A 15,912-nucleotide genomic window follows, 5' to 3' on the forward strand; every position below is an offset into this window, starting at 1 on the left:
ATGCATGTATGAATGCACAGCGATGAATCGACTAGCTCATTTCTTTAACACACAACTTCTCTTGTGCAAGTCTCTCTGCTCTCCACGCCACCTACAAAGCTATTCTGTGGTGCTTCTGATTCTCTAGGCTTTCACATCTATAACTATTTGATCATATCGATCATGTTGAGGCTTTTGCAAGATAAGATAGAAAATATATTCAATTTGTTAAACACAAATATTTCACACATAACCTCCATCATATGGTTGATCTTCAAAATATATATCGACCAGAATATAACTCCAATTCCTAGTCAACACATGTTGTTAATAAAAATGATTTAATGTAGGTTCATTCAGTATTCCACCAGTGATCAACACTCCAACATCATCCATGGTCTTCCACCAAAAGCATAGCAACGTTTATGGGAACAAAAATATCAGATGCTTCTTGGCTAATGGTATTTTACCACTGCCCAGCAAATGATGGAAATGATTTACAGATTCAGAAAAAGAGACTGATGCGATGGAAAAATATCAAATCAATGAAATATAAAAATGAGACATCAATTGGCAAATGAATTTGCACAATTAGCTAGGCCTTTTCAGTCAAGCATCAGGTCTCAACCATGGGCTCAAGTCCTGATCCCTCACCAAAAGCAATTTCGGTTTTTTTGTTGATTGGTGAATTGAATTAAACAAGATGTCCTTGATAACCTGTGACATCAGTCCATGCACTTTATCAATAGTAATTTTTGAGCTGTCCTTCGTAATCTTTGCAAGTTGTGATTCCTCCTCCTTCTTCCTTTGTGGAGGCGTCGGGAATGAGCTTACACGTGAATATGCCAATTGACTTTCTGCTTGCTCTAGCTTCTTTGCAAGATCTGAAATTTGACCTACAACATAATCTTGATTCCCTAAGAGTGGCGAAGATGAAAGAGTATTCAACAAATATTTATTCCATAAGAGGTCTAAGAGGTGAGAATCAAAGGATGATTTGAAGTATGTAATATCCAAAGCATAATACCGCTTGCAGTGAACACCAAAATCCTCAATTTTATTCAAAGGGATATTTGATACTCAGAGGCAGGCTCATTAGGAGGTTTGTATTCATCAGGGTATGTTCGAAAAGCACCAATGTCAACTTTTCCAGCAGATACAGTTCTTGTGGGGTCTATGGCTACTGCTAAGAAAGGTTCTTGAAACAGTTGATTAGAAACTTGTGTATGCACATCAATACCAGAAAGCCAGCGACCAAATTGAGGCTCAACTCAGCCACTCTTATGGTAGATGCTTGAAGCACTCTTGCAAAATCAATCTTGATGCTTTCTCCTGGAATCAAATATAAACTAAAATCAAAATGAAAATCATAGAGATCAAGGAACACATTCGTTCTTCTTGGTAGAAGCTTGTTTCTTCTTCGCGGCTTCGAGTTTCATCAGGGAAAGAGATTGATTGACCTTCAAGCAGTGGTAGAGAGGAAGGATGAGTCTGAAACAAAATGGCAGACAAAGAATCAAGATAGATTTTCTATCAAGGGAAAGAGGTAGAGGACAAATAATAATGGTAGTGGAGTTACGATGCAAAAACCTAAATTTGAAACCTGCGCTTTAGCTGTCAGTGATGTCAGTTTCTGCAATATGGGTAGAACAGGCAAACCATTTCAAGGTTGTGCATTATATGAAAGAACGGATTATATCATGTCATGGCAACACATTATATATGCATCAGGATTATATGTCAGGGCAGCACACTGTTATATGCAGGTAATTATAAAAAACTGGTCAGAGAAGAGCAGAGGGACATCACTCTGGATGCAAGGCAGAAAATAGCCAGAATAGGGAGTTACAAAGCAGAGGAAAGGCAAAAATGGTTCTGGAGAAATGACAGAGGTGGCAACTAGAATTTAGCTGAGAAAATATTCATAAGTGATGGCAGAAATGACCTGCACATACAAACCATAAAGCAAATGGCTCAAAGTAATTATGCAGGGTAGAAATACACCTACTCTGATACCATGTTAAACACACACATGGCAGCAACATAATCTGACAAATAAAACATGAAAATACAATTTTATTAACAAATGATATACATTTATAGTACATATTGTGACCTTTGGGTTCCACATCCCAAGGTCTCTTGGACTCCTTTTGTCTATTCGGCTTCCATACTAACCCAGTGAGGATTAGGTGTCCAAAAGATCTCAGTCAAGATGAATGGATTAGGTAAAGGATTTTAGGCTAGGTGTGTTAGCTCGAAAGGTTTTGATTGAATTTTTTGGTGTTTTGTTGGATCAGATGGAGCTGGGCAGTTTAGGTCTAGGAAATTAGTTCAGAAATGCAAGGCGTTCTATGGAGCAAGGTAGGAATAGGCTTTAGCACTTTAGGCTTAATGGTGTGAGGTGTTTAAGACTAATGAGGAGCTTAGGAGGGCATGTGACAATCATGGATCCTTCTCAAACAGTAGAAAACATGAAATATTGGATGATTTCCCAAGGCAGAGCACTGTTACAATGGATTCTACCTATCAAACTTGATAACATTCAATAAGAAGCAATGAAATGGATGATGGAATACATAAAACATGTAATAAAATGATTACAAAAGAAGAAACTGTGCTAAAACTCCATACCACAGGGATCCCATAAAAGTAGCTGCAAATCCTATTAATCTCCTTGCCAAACTGCTTACAATGATTTACAATCAAGCTCTGAGCATCCAAGTGAGTCCAACCTCTACAAATGACTCAGAAAACACATGATATAGGCATCAAAACAACCCACTATAGCATCAGGGGTCGAATCCATGAGAAGAGGAGCTGATCTAATTGATACTAAACAAGGAATAGGAATATAGGCATTATCAACAACTTGCCTCCAAAAGTGAAAAAATGATTCATTTGATTTCAAACTAACTCCTAAAGCAATGAATCTACCCTCTACAACTTTTTAACCATCATATTTACAAGCCATGACATCATTTACAATATTAAATCATCCACCATGAGAGAGGATCCATGATCATAGTCAAAAATTGGAAAAATAGGCATCTTGAGCAAAATTTTCTCTACACGCAGCCCCTCTGGCTCAACGCGTAGTGCCATTTTTAGGTCCCTTTTGAATGCCTTACCGGCATCCAAATTGAGCCCATGATAGCTCATTGGAAAGGTCTTCAATCATATTTTCTAGAACACCTAGAAGTTCTGCATTGGGAGCTCATTTGACCCCTCACAACTTGATTTTCCCAAGGCTGCTTCTGTGTGTCCAAAAAGTGGTAGAAAGGTCATTTTTAGGGTGTTTTTTGACCTTTTGGTGGACTAATTTTGCTCCACCAAATTCTAAAAATTTCTAGGATGCATTTCCTCACTACCCTGAATCCAAAAATGTAAGCCATTCCTCCATTGGGTTCGCCTAGGAAAAGCGCAGTGCTGGTGGCGCCGTTCTTCTGGGCAGTTTTCCTGTGTATTAAAATTCAAAATTTACAAACGACAAAATTTCCCCAAAACTTTCCCAAAAAATGTGTGAAGCACCACCATCATGTGCTTTGATGAGCCAAGGAAGCCTCAACCAACATTCTAAGTCTACATTCCTCTTTCTTTCCATTCAAGGCCTGCCTTAACCTAGCTTTCAACTTTTTGATTTCTTATGTTGCAAATCCTATTGCGAGTCCTGTAATGAGGGGCCATGTGCCTTATCATCTGATTGTCTCTGTTGGCCTTCTGTAGCATCTTCTCAAGGTGTAGATTGACTCTCTCAAGCCAAATCTCCCTATCATTTTCAATCTACTGCTCAATAGGGGTCAAAGTAACTTGTGCCTCTTTGCCACTTTGTCGTTTCATCTTTAGCATTTCTAACTCCATGAGGACTTGTTTGTCACTCAACTATTTGTTTTCTTGCTCTAAGTATGTAATGACATACTTCGCCCTCTCCAAATTATCCGCAAAAGCTTGTATTTGAGCTTCCCTTTCCTTATGATGATGTCCTTTATTGTTTTCCTCTCCTGAGCCTCTAAGTCAATGGTCTCAATGTCATGCTACTCAGGTTCATCAAGTTTTACCAACTCAAAGTCCCTTTCCTCCTCATCATCATCTGGCATCTTTTCCTTTCCCTTATGCAACTATTGTACCTGTACTTGATAAGTCGATGAAGAAGGCAAGGTCCCTTCCACATTCCATGGAGCAAACACTTGCCTATTAGTTGCAAACAATCTCCTTGTGCCTCTTTGATATGTCAAGTAGACTAGCACCTCAACAGTTCTTGTCTCCTTGATCTCTTTCCTCGTTTCCACATGACTAGAAGGCCCACCTATTTCTTGAAACATTGATGGAGGAATATGAGGACCCTTAAACATGTCATGAGCAATAAATTTCTCCCAAGAGATGCTGAGGAGATTGAGATGATGAAGAACAATAATTTTGATCAAGGAGTAGTGATAGATGTTGCTCATCTGCTGAGGGTATGGCTTCTTCTGCACAAGGTAAGCCATTTTCTCAATGTTTCTGAACAAAAAGTATGGGAGGTTTAACATCTTCACCCTTGTAAAATGCATGAGGAGCCTGATGTGGTAAGTGTACAACCTGGAAAATCTGCCCTCACAAGTGAAGTATTTGATGATGATTCTCATCAAGGGGACATACTTGTTCTCAAGAAATTTGAAAGGAAAAAGCCTCTTCACCTGATTTCTATACTGAGGTTTAATGTAAGGCTCATAATAATGTTCATCAAGATCTTGGGCCTTATACCACTTTTCACCAACATTTGGAATCCTGGTGGCATCTGAAATGATGGATGGTGACACTATGAAAGTTACCCCAGCAAGGGTCACTTTATTGTTTTGAAGATGAGCTACAAAGAGTCTAGTGAGCTCTGGTGAAATTGTACTCTCTCCACTTGTTCACAAAACTCATAGCATCCCTAATATCTAAAACATGAAACAACCAACTGAGAAGCCTACAATTCCCTTAGGTTTTTTGGCTCTTCTCTTGTGATCTTGCCTCCCTTATGAGGTTTTTTGTGCTGCCTGGCTCAATCTGCTGAATTGTCACTAGCTATGTTTTCCTCTTCATATTCATGATCTTCTCTATCCATGTTTACAAGATTTGTATTTGCACACCTTTAGAAAGGGTTGAAGGGAATGAGTGGGAGCCTTTAGGATTATTGTGATGTGTTTAGGGTAGATTTAAACAAAATATGAATTATGGGAGTGAGGGAAAGGGTTTTTAGGATGAGGGATATAATGAGGGGATATGGATGAGGGGATGGGTAATGATGTAAAAAGGGTTTTAGTTCTAGCGATGGGTGATGGGAAACAAAGCAGTTAGGGTTTTGTAGAAGAAACTAGGGTTTGATTTTAAGTGTGAAGAAAATGTCTGTAACTTTCATTGTGCAAGCTAAAATAAAGTGGAGAAGGGAAACTTACTTGTAAAAGAGGAAATAGTAGAGAATTTGGTGAATCTTTTGGTGTTATGGATGATTTGGTGGCTTACTGCCCAGATGCGCAACGCCTAGTCCTACGCGCAGTTCCTTTGTAAATTTGAATTGGTGAAAATCACCAGGAGTGCAGCGCCCTACTCTACACACAGTGCCTCGTCCCCTACATGCAACGCCTTCCTATTTTCTCTAGAAGCGCAACACCTTACTGCCTACGCGCAACACCTATTTTCTTCTACCCAAACTCACTTGAATTTTACATTTCGCTCTTACCTTTGGACTTATTTGCTTGCAAGATGAGCAAAATGACTTAGAAAATGGAATGTGAGGGTTCATATATGAGTACAATTTTGATTTTTCACTTTAGAAAAACCCATTTTCCAATGTTCCTTGTCTTTTTCAAAACTCTGTTTTTTAATGCCTTTTCTCATTGTGTCTTTACAGGTGGATAATGCTAAAACTAACTTGATTTTTGCAGTGTTTCTTTGTCATGCAGTGAGGAGAGGTGCTTAGATGCAGCTGGGATCCATTATTACATATAAAAACTTAAAATTACATAGGAAATATAAACAAATTCCTAATACTCTATTTTCACCTCAAAAACATGTTTTTGAGGTGAAAATTACATTAAGTTACGAAAATAATATTTTCAGTAGGTTATGACTTCCAAGCCATCATGCTTGATTTATTGATCATCCTCATACCCTTGCGAACTTTATTCACATTTAAAAATCAGTTTCTTGACCTTGGTAATGAAACCCTAGACCTAATGAAATCAAACCCTAGAACCTAATGAAATGGACTGCATATTTTTTATGAACCATGACTAAACCATGATTGAAGACAATTATTGAGGAAGATCAACAAATATAGTCCATGAGGGAAAAACTGAATAGAACACAACCATCAGTGGATCCATGACCTAATGGAATGATGCAACCTTGTCAGTATGGGACTCCTACTATGAAAATGCAAAAGAGCAAATTTTGATCACTGATGGAAGTATGAAAAGACTGACACTAACATTGGCTCCAATGGGGATGGTAGCTCCTTGGAGGTGCCAAGAACATCGTAGACCTAGTAGCCTTATCCATTGGGCATGGAGTAAGAAAAACTCAATCTGAAATACATGACTGAATATGGATGATTCAAAGACACAAATTGACTTTTACTCAACTAAAAACTGACTCGATACTAAAACACAACTAACAAACTGGAAAATATGCTCAAAATAGAGCTTATTCAATAAAAACTTCTCTAATTGTTCCATTCATCACCTGATCAAGTGAAATGAAACAACCAATGCAACCAAGTAAGCATTTTGGCTGCTGTTTGAATTCTCCGCAAGTGATTGTTTATAAGCAAGAAGAGAGAACTACTGAAATGCAACTCCCATGAAAACTTGTAAACAGATCCAAATTTTCCCATATTGAATAATATGGATTCTCTATTTGACTTCAAAAATATTGCATAAGGATCTAGAAATTCATGTGCATTGGGACTTAGTTGATCCAATGGATTATTTTGCTTCTCCTCATAGCATGAATGCAAACTTTCATCTGAGATTTGCAACGAGACTCCTGAAAATGACACAGAAACCGGCTGCTGGATCGAGTTTGTATCAATACTTTTTTCAAACTCATAGTTAGCTAATGGAGAAGGACTTTGACTGCAGATATCATCCAACACATTAGCTATTGGATTGTGAAAAACTTGAAAAGACTATTGCAACCCATTTTCTATTGGTTCCAAGGAGATTGGATGATTTTCTACGGGCTGCTCATTTGAAGATATACTATGCAAAATTCCCTTTAAAAAATGAAATGATTCAAAGCATAACGGTATGAAATCATCTTGCATCATTTGATCATATGTTCCAACTTCCAAGTCTTCATCTGCAACCTAACATTCAATGGCATTCGGGGGCTGCAAATCTAGATACGAGAAGTATTGAACAAGGATTTCATTACCCTCTAGATGGTCCAGATCAAAACTCATCGACGGTTGATTTCTGATTGCATGAAAGTTATCTCTGATGAACTGAAACAAAGTAAAACAAAGAGGCAAAGATCCTTCACTTACTTTAGAATTTGCTGCACTTTCCTCCTCACTTCCATAGCTAATATGCAATGGCTGATCACCAAGCTGCTGAAAGTGAACTTCCTCCTTCCACAAACCAGCTGCTGATTTGTCTGCAAGACTTGTTTCTGTTTGGAGAACATAATCATCATCATACTGATCAAACTTAGGAAAATCATTAGTATAAAACACATCATCAAGCATACATGTCAGATCAACAGATCTCTCTTCTCCAAGATGATCTATAAAACAATCATTTTCAGATCTATGAAAACTTGGATAAGAAATAAAATGTTTTGGATCAGCCACTTGTTCTTCTTCAATCAGTGAGCCATGGTCTTGAAAATCATACTCATTCCTTGTGGTGATCTTTTGCATCATCTCTTCCACCGCACTTACCAAAATGTCAAGCTTTACCTCTAAAGACATTGATTCCTCTGGATCTATGTTCTTCCTCTCTTCTCCCTTCAACTTTGCCCTTCTGATCAGAAAATTATCCTCTACATATACTGCACTGTTCTGCATCTCTTCAAGTGTTGCAAGGTTCCTTTTCCTCAACTGAAACTCCATTTTCGGATCAAAGGCTTCCGGGTAGTGTAAGAGAGCGGATCTAGGAGGAGGTCTTATATTAATAGGCATCGAACAATAAACTTGTTTAAATCTGGTAGAAAATTGTTGTACTCTCTCCCTTGGTAGTATTTTCAGTTGATTACATTAGTCTAGAATAAAGAAAGGGTTCTATCTGACCACCCACTTGTTGAGGAAAACTTTGACGAACCACTAGAAATCTGAGATGCTCCCATCAGGCAGGGTTTTTAACCAAATCTTGAATTTGCCTCACAAAGAAAGAGCAAAAAGCCTAATACTAACATCCTCTTCATCAACTTCAAAAATGTCAAGAAAAGACTCAAAATTTAGTACATATCTCTCAGCAGTGATGTTGTCACATTCACCATCAAATCTTGGTAGATATAGGTAATGATTTTTAGGGAAAGCATGGGATATAGGAGGTATAATCAGAGGCTTGTATCTATCTGGAGTTTTACAAGGTATAGGAATATGTACAGAAGGTGTAGAATCAATCTTGGTCTCTTGAGGCTCATCAGTTTGAAGACAGTCATCATAATATTCAGAAGAAGGGTCTTGATCAAGATCAAAGGCATGTGAATATTTTGTATTCGCAATCCCCAAAGGGAAAGAATCATATGTAGGTCCAGGATCTTTTCTCAAATATAGTATACTTTGTAAAACCTTCTTGACATTCTCGGGAAAATAGAAGAAATAATTTATAACAAAGAACATAAAGTCTTGGATGAAATTCTAACTTGAATACCTGAACTTTCCATATTGTCCTTTCATGTTTCTTTTGGTCAGGTTCATCCTCCAGTGGAGTCCTTGGATCTGATCTCGAAACTGATGTAGAGTTGCCAGGTGAATGATTTCAGCCTTTCAGTGTCTGATCATTGTCCACCATCAACAATTAGATCTAGATATGAACTTGATACATAATTTTTGCTGAGGAACATAAAACTATGTTCCCCAGTATGGTCGCCACTATGTTATAACTTAGATTGACCTCAGGCTGAAGGGAGGCAATTCTAGGATAACCACAAACCAAGCTTAGCATGGTAGCTAGCCCTACCAGGTTGTGAGAGGGCTCTCCCCGTAAGGATCTCAGTCAAGATGACTGGATCAGGTAAAGGATTTTAGGCTAGGTATAGTAGCTAAAAAGGTTTTGATTGAATTCGTTGGTGTTTTGCTGGATTAGATGGAGCTGGGTAGTTTAGGTCTGGGAAATTAGGTTAGAAATGCAGGGTGTTCTATGGGGCAAGGTAGGAATAGGCATTAGCACTTTAGGCTTAATGGTGTGAGGTGTTTAAGATTGATGAGGAGCTGAGTATGGCATGTGACAATTGTGGATCCTTTTCAAATAGTAGAAAACATGAAATATTGAATGATTTCCCAAGGCAGAGCACTGTTACTGCTATCACTAAAAAAGAAAAAAGAAAAAAAACTCCAAAATTTTGGACAACTAGTATGGTTCCAAAGTTTTATGTTAGCCTTGGTCAAGTTTTTTTTTTTTTTTTAAGAGTCTAAGTCATAGAGTGGGGTCTTGTTCACTAAATAAGGTCAACAATCTTGTTTTACTTACCATTGATCCCACATTATTTCATAAGTGTCTTGTGTTAAGGCTATTTCAAAATTGACATGAGCTATAAAATTGCCTAGGATTTTTCGTAGCACAAAACTCAGAAAATACACTATGTGCGCTATGAAATCAGGGATTCGTAGTTGGGAGTTTTCGTAGCGCAAAACCCAAAATTTGCACTAGATGTGCTACGGAATCGAGGATTCATGCTGATTCATGCCAAATCTTGTCTAGTTGTCGAATCCATCAAAATCCGTTAATGTTTCATCATCAGGTGTCAGTCCATGAACCTTGCTTATCACCTGTAGCCATCCACCCTCATCATTAGATTCATTAGGGGTTTTGTACGCACTCTTTTAAAATTTCAAAAAGGGTAAGGTAAGGTGAATTGGTCTTGGTATTTTTCGTGTTCCTTTCATGCATAAGAGACAATTGGCAAGCTCAGGGACGACATTCACCATAGTTATTTAAAAGCTCAAGTGAGGTAGTCCTTTGTTTCATCTCAAGCGAGGCAGTGTTCAAACTAGCTCAGTGCAGGTTTTTTCAAGTCTCCTTGTTGGGGTCTCGCAGAAATGTCTAAAGAAAAGAAAAATCATAGACCAGGTCGGTGTCTTAGAGCTGAGCCTGAAGGTTTAGATGTTCTCACGAGGAACAAAGAGGTTGAAGATGCATTCAAATAGGTAGGCTACTGGAGGTTTTGTGAAAAAATTTAGGGAGGTCACATTCAAGTAACCAAGGATTTGTCTTTCAATTTCACTGGTTTGAATTCAAAGGTTGGAGTGCTAGAAATACCAGTTTCTCCTGAGGTTATATCTACAGTCACAGAGATTCCTAGAGGCCAGGAGAGATGGTTTAAGAACTTCAAATTTGACATGGTACCTTGCAAGGAATTTCTGAAGCCAAAATACATAGACTCGGACTTAACCAAATCAGTGCCTAGAAGCTTTGTAAAAGATTCATATTCCAGCTTACTTTCATGCATCCAAAGATATTTTACATGTGAAGGGAGATACCATAAGGTGTACTCTTACCATTTTAAGCTTCTATTACATCTCACTGGAAAAATATCTCTAGATCTTCCTTTTGTATCTGTTTCGTAGCTTAGGCAAGATGTTTGATAAGGTTCAATTGAAGAAAGAAGCTTGTGAAACCTCGTTGTTCCATCATGCTTTGATAAAATGAATTTTTTTAGATGAGATTTAGAAGATAGGCAGAGAATGATTTGCTTTCTTGTTTATGACAGGCTTTAGAATCGAAACAGGCCTTAGCCCTAAGGCTAAGAAAATATCTTCACTAGTAGTAAGTCATCATAACAAAGAAAGATCAAGCAGGTTTGTGAAATTGAAAGCCAAAAAGTAGGTGAAGGAGCCTATGACACCACTAGTGGTTCAAGATATCCCTCAAGAGTAACTAGAAGTCAGTTAGCTAAGGAGAAGGGGAAAACATGGATTAATAATGAAAGGCCAGCTTCAAAGGGAATTTTGAACAATCTCCTCCAGGCTATCGACATAAAAGAGTCACCTCTGGTCCAAGAAAATCTACTTGAACCCAACAAGAATAAAACCAAAAAGGTTAAATTTTCCAAAAAGCTTCAATTTGATGACCAGGTCTTAGAGTTTGTGCTCAAACCAAGAAGATTTGTGACAAGGCATTCAAGAAGAGTACAAGAGGCACCGCCTAAAGTAAGTGAGATAGGGGAGGTAGCATAATTACATGAAGAACCTGTGGCTCCATTAGAAACATCATTACATTGCACAAAGATGACAGAGGTAAAGCAATTATTACTCAACAAGAGGAATATATCTTTGAGGAGGTTAAAAAGAAGTTGGTATCTGAAAATCTTGAGATTGCCCAACTCAAGGAAAGAGCAAGAAAACATACGGTTGAAAAGGTAAATTTCAAAAGAGCAAAGGCTAGTTGGGAAGATGGGAAAGTTCCAAGGTATGAAATAGTGACACAAAAATTGAGAACTAAAAATTTGGATGTTGAAAAGATAGGTTGAAGACTTAAAGGTTTAGTTGAATGAAACAGAGGAATAGCCTCAACATAAATGAACCTAACAGTAAGTGAATAAATTTTAACTCAATTTTGATGTGAAAAATTACTTTTTGAAGATTGAAGGTTTTTGTTTGGATGGATAATATTAGTTTTGTTCAGTCCCTTAGCATGTAGAGAAGTTATTAAGAAAAAAGAAATCACAAGAAACGACAAAAACTATGCTCTTGAAACTGCTAAAAATGACATATAATGCACAGCAGTTTCGTAGCGCGCTACGAAACTGCTGAAGATGCCAATTTTGTTTCTGAATCAATTTTGAAATGAAAAGGGGGAAATATATGAAAAATGCTACTGTAGAAGGCACAAAAGGGCCACCTCAGAAGTTTTGAATACAAAGCAAAGGCAAATTCAAAGAATAAGAAGCATTTAATATCTCCAAACTCTACGCTACGAAAACAACAATTATTTCATAGCTCAGACAACTGTCATGCTTCAACAAACACCTAAGGGGTTTTGTCTTAGCATGAGTATTTGAGCAGGATCATGGGACTAATTCAAGGAATCACAGGCTATTAAAAGGGATAAGATGGTTAGCAGTATTCAAGGAACCACTTTGGAGACTAAAGCAGAAAAAACAGGGGCAGTTTTCCTAATATCCAGAGACAGTTGAAGGCAAGTAATCAAATGCCAGTACAAAGTTTAAATTCAGCACTCAATCCAAAGATGAAGAGGGACAGATGTCAAGTAATGAGTTAGTTTCATAGTTAAGTTGTTGCCAACATAGATAAGCAGTTACACTCCTAGTCAAAGTGGGTCTCTAAGACTGTTAGTTTACAGTCAGTTGTAATTAATAGTTTTTTTAAAGTTCAATAGGTGTCAAGTCTATAGAAATTCGAATTCCCCTCTTGCTGGAGCAAGGAATTCAAGCTTGTAAGGAAACTCTATATATGACATGGGTTGTAATGCACTAGTGGTTGGAAATTTTCAAAAAAAATACTCATATTGTGTTACTGTACCTGATTATGTTTTTATGAATACAGACTTTGGCTTTACTTCTCAGGATTTAGAAAGAGTTCAATGGTGGCTTGTTTATGTTTGTCTTTATTTCTTTATTTGCAGTAGTACAAATGTATGACATTTAGAACTCATTGGCAATGCTCTAACTTCATTCATGCATCTGTAAACTGTGTTTCCTACATGTTCCTATGTGTTAACTGATATATTGAACTTTGATGCCCTGACTTCCATGTTTAGCTAAATTTGTTGTCATACAAAGCATTTTCTAACTCCGTAAGCCCAATGGATATTTAATGACTATGTTTCAACCATTCACACTTCTTCATTTGTTCCATAGAGTTAGTCATCTAATCCATTTTCAAAATCTTTAATCTATTGAGAGAGCCCTCTAAGGTTGAGGAGGCTAAGCCTTAGCCAAAAGTTGGTTTGAAACAGTTACCCAAAGTCTTCTTGATCAGCAGCCTATCAGGTTTAGGTTTTGAGATAACAGTTATAATGGATTCTACCTATCAAACTTGATAACATTCAATAAGAATAAATGAAATGGATGATGGCATACATAAAGCATGTAATCAAATGATTACAAAAGAAGAAACTGTGCTAAAAATACATACCATAGGGATCCCATCAAAATAGCTGCAAATTCTATTAATCTCCTTGCCAAACTGCTTACAATGATTTACAGTCAAGATCTGAGCATCCACGTGAGTCCAACCTCTACAAATGACTCATAAAACACATGATATAGGCATCAAAACAACCCACTCTAGCCTTAGGGGTCGAATCCATGATAAGAGGAGCTGGTCTAACTGATACTAAACAAGGAACATGAATATAGGCATTATCAACAACTTGCTTCCAAAAGTGAAAAACTAATTCATTTGACTTCAAACTAACTCCTAAAGCAATGAATCTACCCTCTACAACTTTTTAACCATTATATTTACAAGCCATGACATTATTTACAATAGTAAATCATCCACCATGAGAGAGAATCCATGATCGTAGCCAAAAACTGGAAAAATAGGCATCCTGAGCAAAATTTTCTCTACGCACAGCGCCAGTGGCTCAACGCGTACATTAGCCCTTGCCAAACATGAAGAGAAATCAAAACGCTACTTCTGCATTGAAGAATCCAAATTCATTGCTAGGGTTGATCATTTCCACTACAAGAAACTTAGGGATGCAATCAAAATCGAAAGGCATGCTAGTAACCTTAATAGGGATGATGGGTGGAAATTAAGTAAACGTTGGATTCCAACCCTCTCATCATGACTCCTCCTCTCCTTTTTTCTCCTTTCTCCCTGCATCTCCTCCTAAGTTTGTTCTTTCCTCTTCTAGTCTTATCCCCTAGTTTCCTCTTTAATTATCTTTATCTTCATTTGTCTAATATGATCGGCTTATTATATCTTTTTTAACATCCTTTTTTTTAATCTTGATTTCATTTTGCAATGAATAATATTCTTAGCTATTAATATTGCAGTTAATCTTTAGGGTTATCTCTGCTTTCCTCCTATTTAAGGACAAGTTTTCCTCTAATTAGGAATAATCATATTAAATGGACAACATTAATAAATTATTCTTATTAGTGAAATTGATAATATTAATAAATTTATCACTAAAATATAGTGAAATAATTTTTGTGTTAGTATTTATATATATATATATATATATATATATATATATTTAATTATTGTTAAAATATATTTTTAATTTTGGATTATTCCTAACAGTTAGTTTTCAACCGAATTTATTTTAATAAGTCAATTCATATTATATAAATTAACTATTACCATATAAACTGTTATCATTAAATTATTATTTTATAATATCGAAATTAAATAATTAATTATCACATAACAACTAGTTTTTAACTAAATTTTGACTTATTAAATAGATAATCCCTTACCACTTTTCTTAAAATAATATTTTACCAACAGCTAGTTTCCAATGGAAAACTCTGGGCAATGATGCATCCATGCTATTTATTCCTTTAGACCGATTGATTTCTCACCTTGTCTTGACGATGAACCACATTAGTTGGTTCGAAATGTTGAACAAATCCTAATGATGTGATTAATCCAAAATATTTATAACTAAAACATGCATTTGACATGCCAAACTTTGCTTTCACATACAACAACATCATTGTCCCGAGCTGACTAGACTTTGATTTACTGCCAGGTCCAAAGAGAGGGGTGGTGGAAGCAAATTTTAGGATTTTGAATAATGTATCAATGATATGAGCATCATCCCCTAGCTCATCGTTATGGAATGAATCTAACAACATTACCTCCATGGCAGTCATATCCCATAGGTAGTCATCCATACCAACCTCTATTTGATTTCCTCCATTTCCAACTTGTAGTGAAGAACTAGTATTGTTGTAGTCATTCCTATTTGGTGAATATGGAAGTAGTGGATATTGAATGGGTGGTTGATTCAATCATTATTTGTATGATCCTCTCCAATTCTTGCTCTTAATGCATCCTTCACTCGATTTAACATTGTAGTGGGGTGCACTAGATGATGGTAGGTGGGTTGCTCATCATCACTAGAATCCTAATTTCAAAGAATATTGAACATCATTAGTATGATATAAATGATATTAGTAACCACATTAATTCAATTGGTTTGTTTAAATTACATTATACTAAACAATTATTACCATCGTTGTTACATGTCATTTTGTCGCATTGAGAAAATGACCATCGATTTTGTAGAAATTTTGAATAATTTAACACATATTCAATGGAGATTATCCTGATCATGTACTATTGCGGAAAACATACACAATACATAAAATCCTCTACGTTGATCATCAATATAGCAGCATCAATAACAATAAAACATCAACAGCATTCACACATTAACACAGTATGTATCCCGGGGAAAGCATCTCGCTAAAAACCCCAACTATCTGTATATTAATGATTGAGTCATGTAACATTACACAACATAATACTTCTCACAAGTATCTCCACCTCTGTTACACACAATACAGCTCAGATCTGATCTCCAAATCTCTTCCACTGCTTGCCTGCCTCCACTGCTCAATACCTGCTCAAGAACTGATGAGAATGGCTCACCAAACTCGTTTTTCACCTGCAAAATAGTCACTCACACTTTGTTGGACGTATGTGGGCAAATACGTGAGCAAACTCATTGGCATACTCAATCCCTTGATTGTGCAAGATCTGGTGCACAACTATAGTCACAACTGATAACAATCTGATTCTCTACCACCTGTCCCTGTTGA

At 36.8% G+C, this 15,912-nt stretch overlaps 1 pseudogene; it reads right to left on the reverse strand.

The window, feature by feature from the left end:
* Positions 1-595: 595 nt before the first annotated feature.
* LOC149161399 (COP9 signalosome complex subunit 5 pseudogene) overlaps positions 596-15,912 on the reverse strand; it is a 100,231-nt pseudogene continuing 84,914 nt past the window's right edge.

This window comes from Pinus tabuliformis, chromosome 5_2 (assembly GCF_031772625.1).
Source record: "Pinus tabuliformis cultivar Carrire ecotype Pingquan chromosome 5_2, CPIR1, whole genome shotgun sequence".
NCBI classification, from domain to species: Eukaryota; Viridiplantae; Streptophyta; class Pinopsida; order Pinales; family Pinaceae; genus Pinus; species Pinus tabuliformis.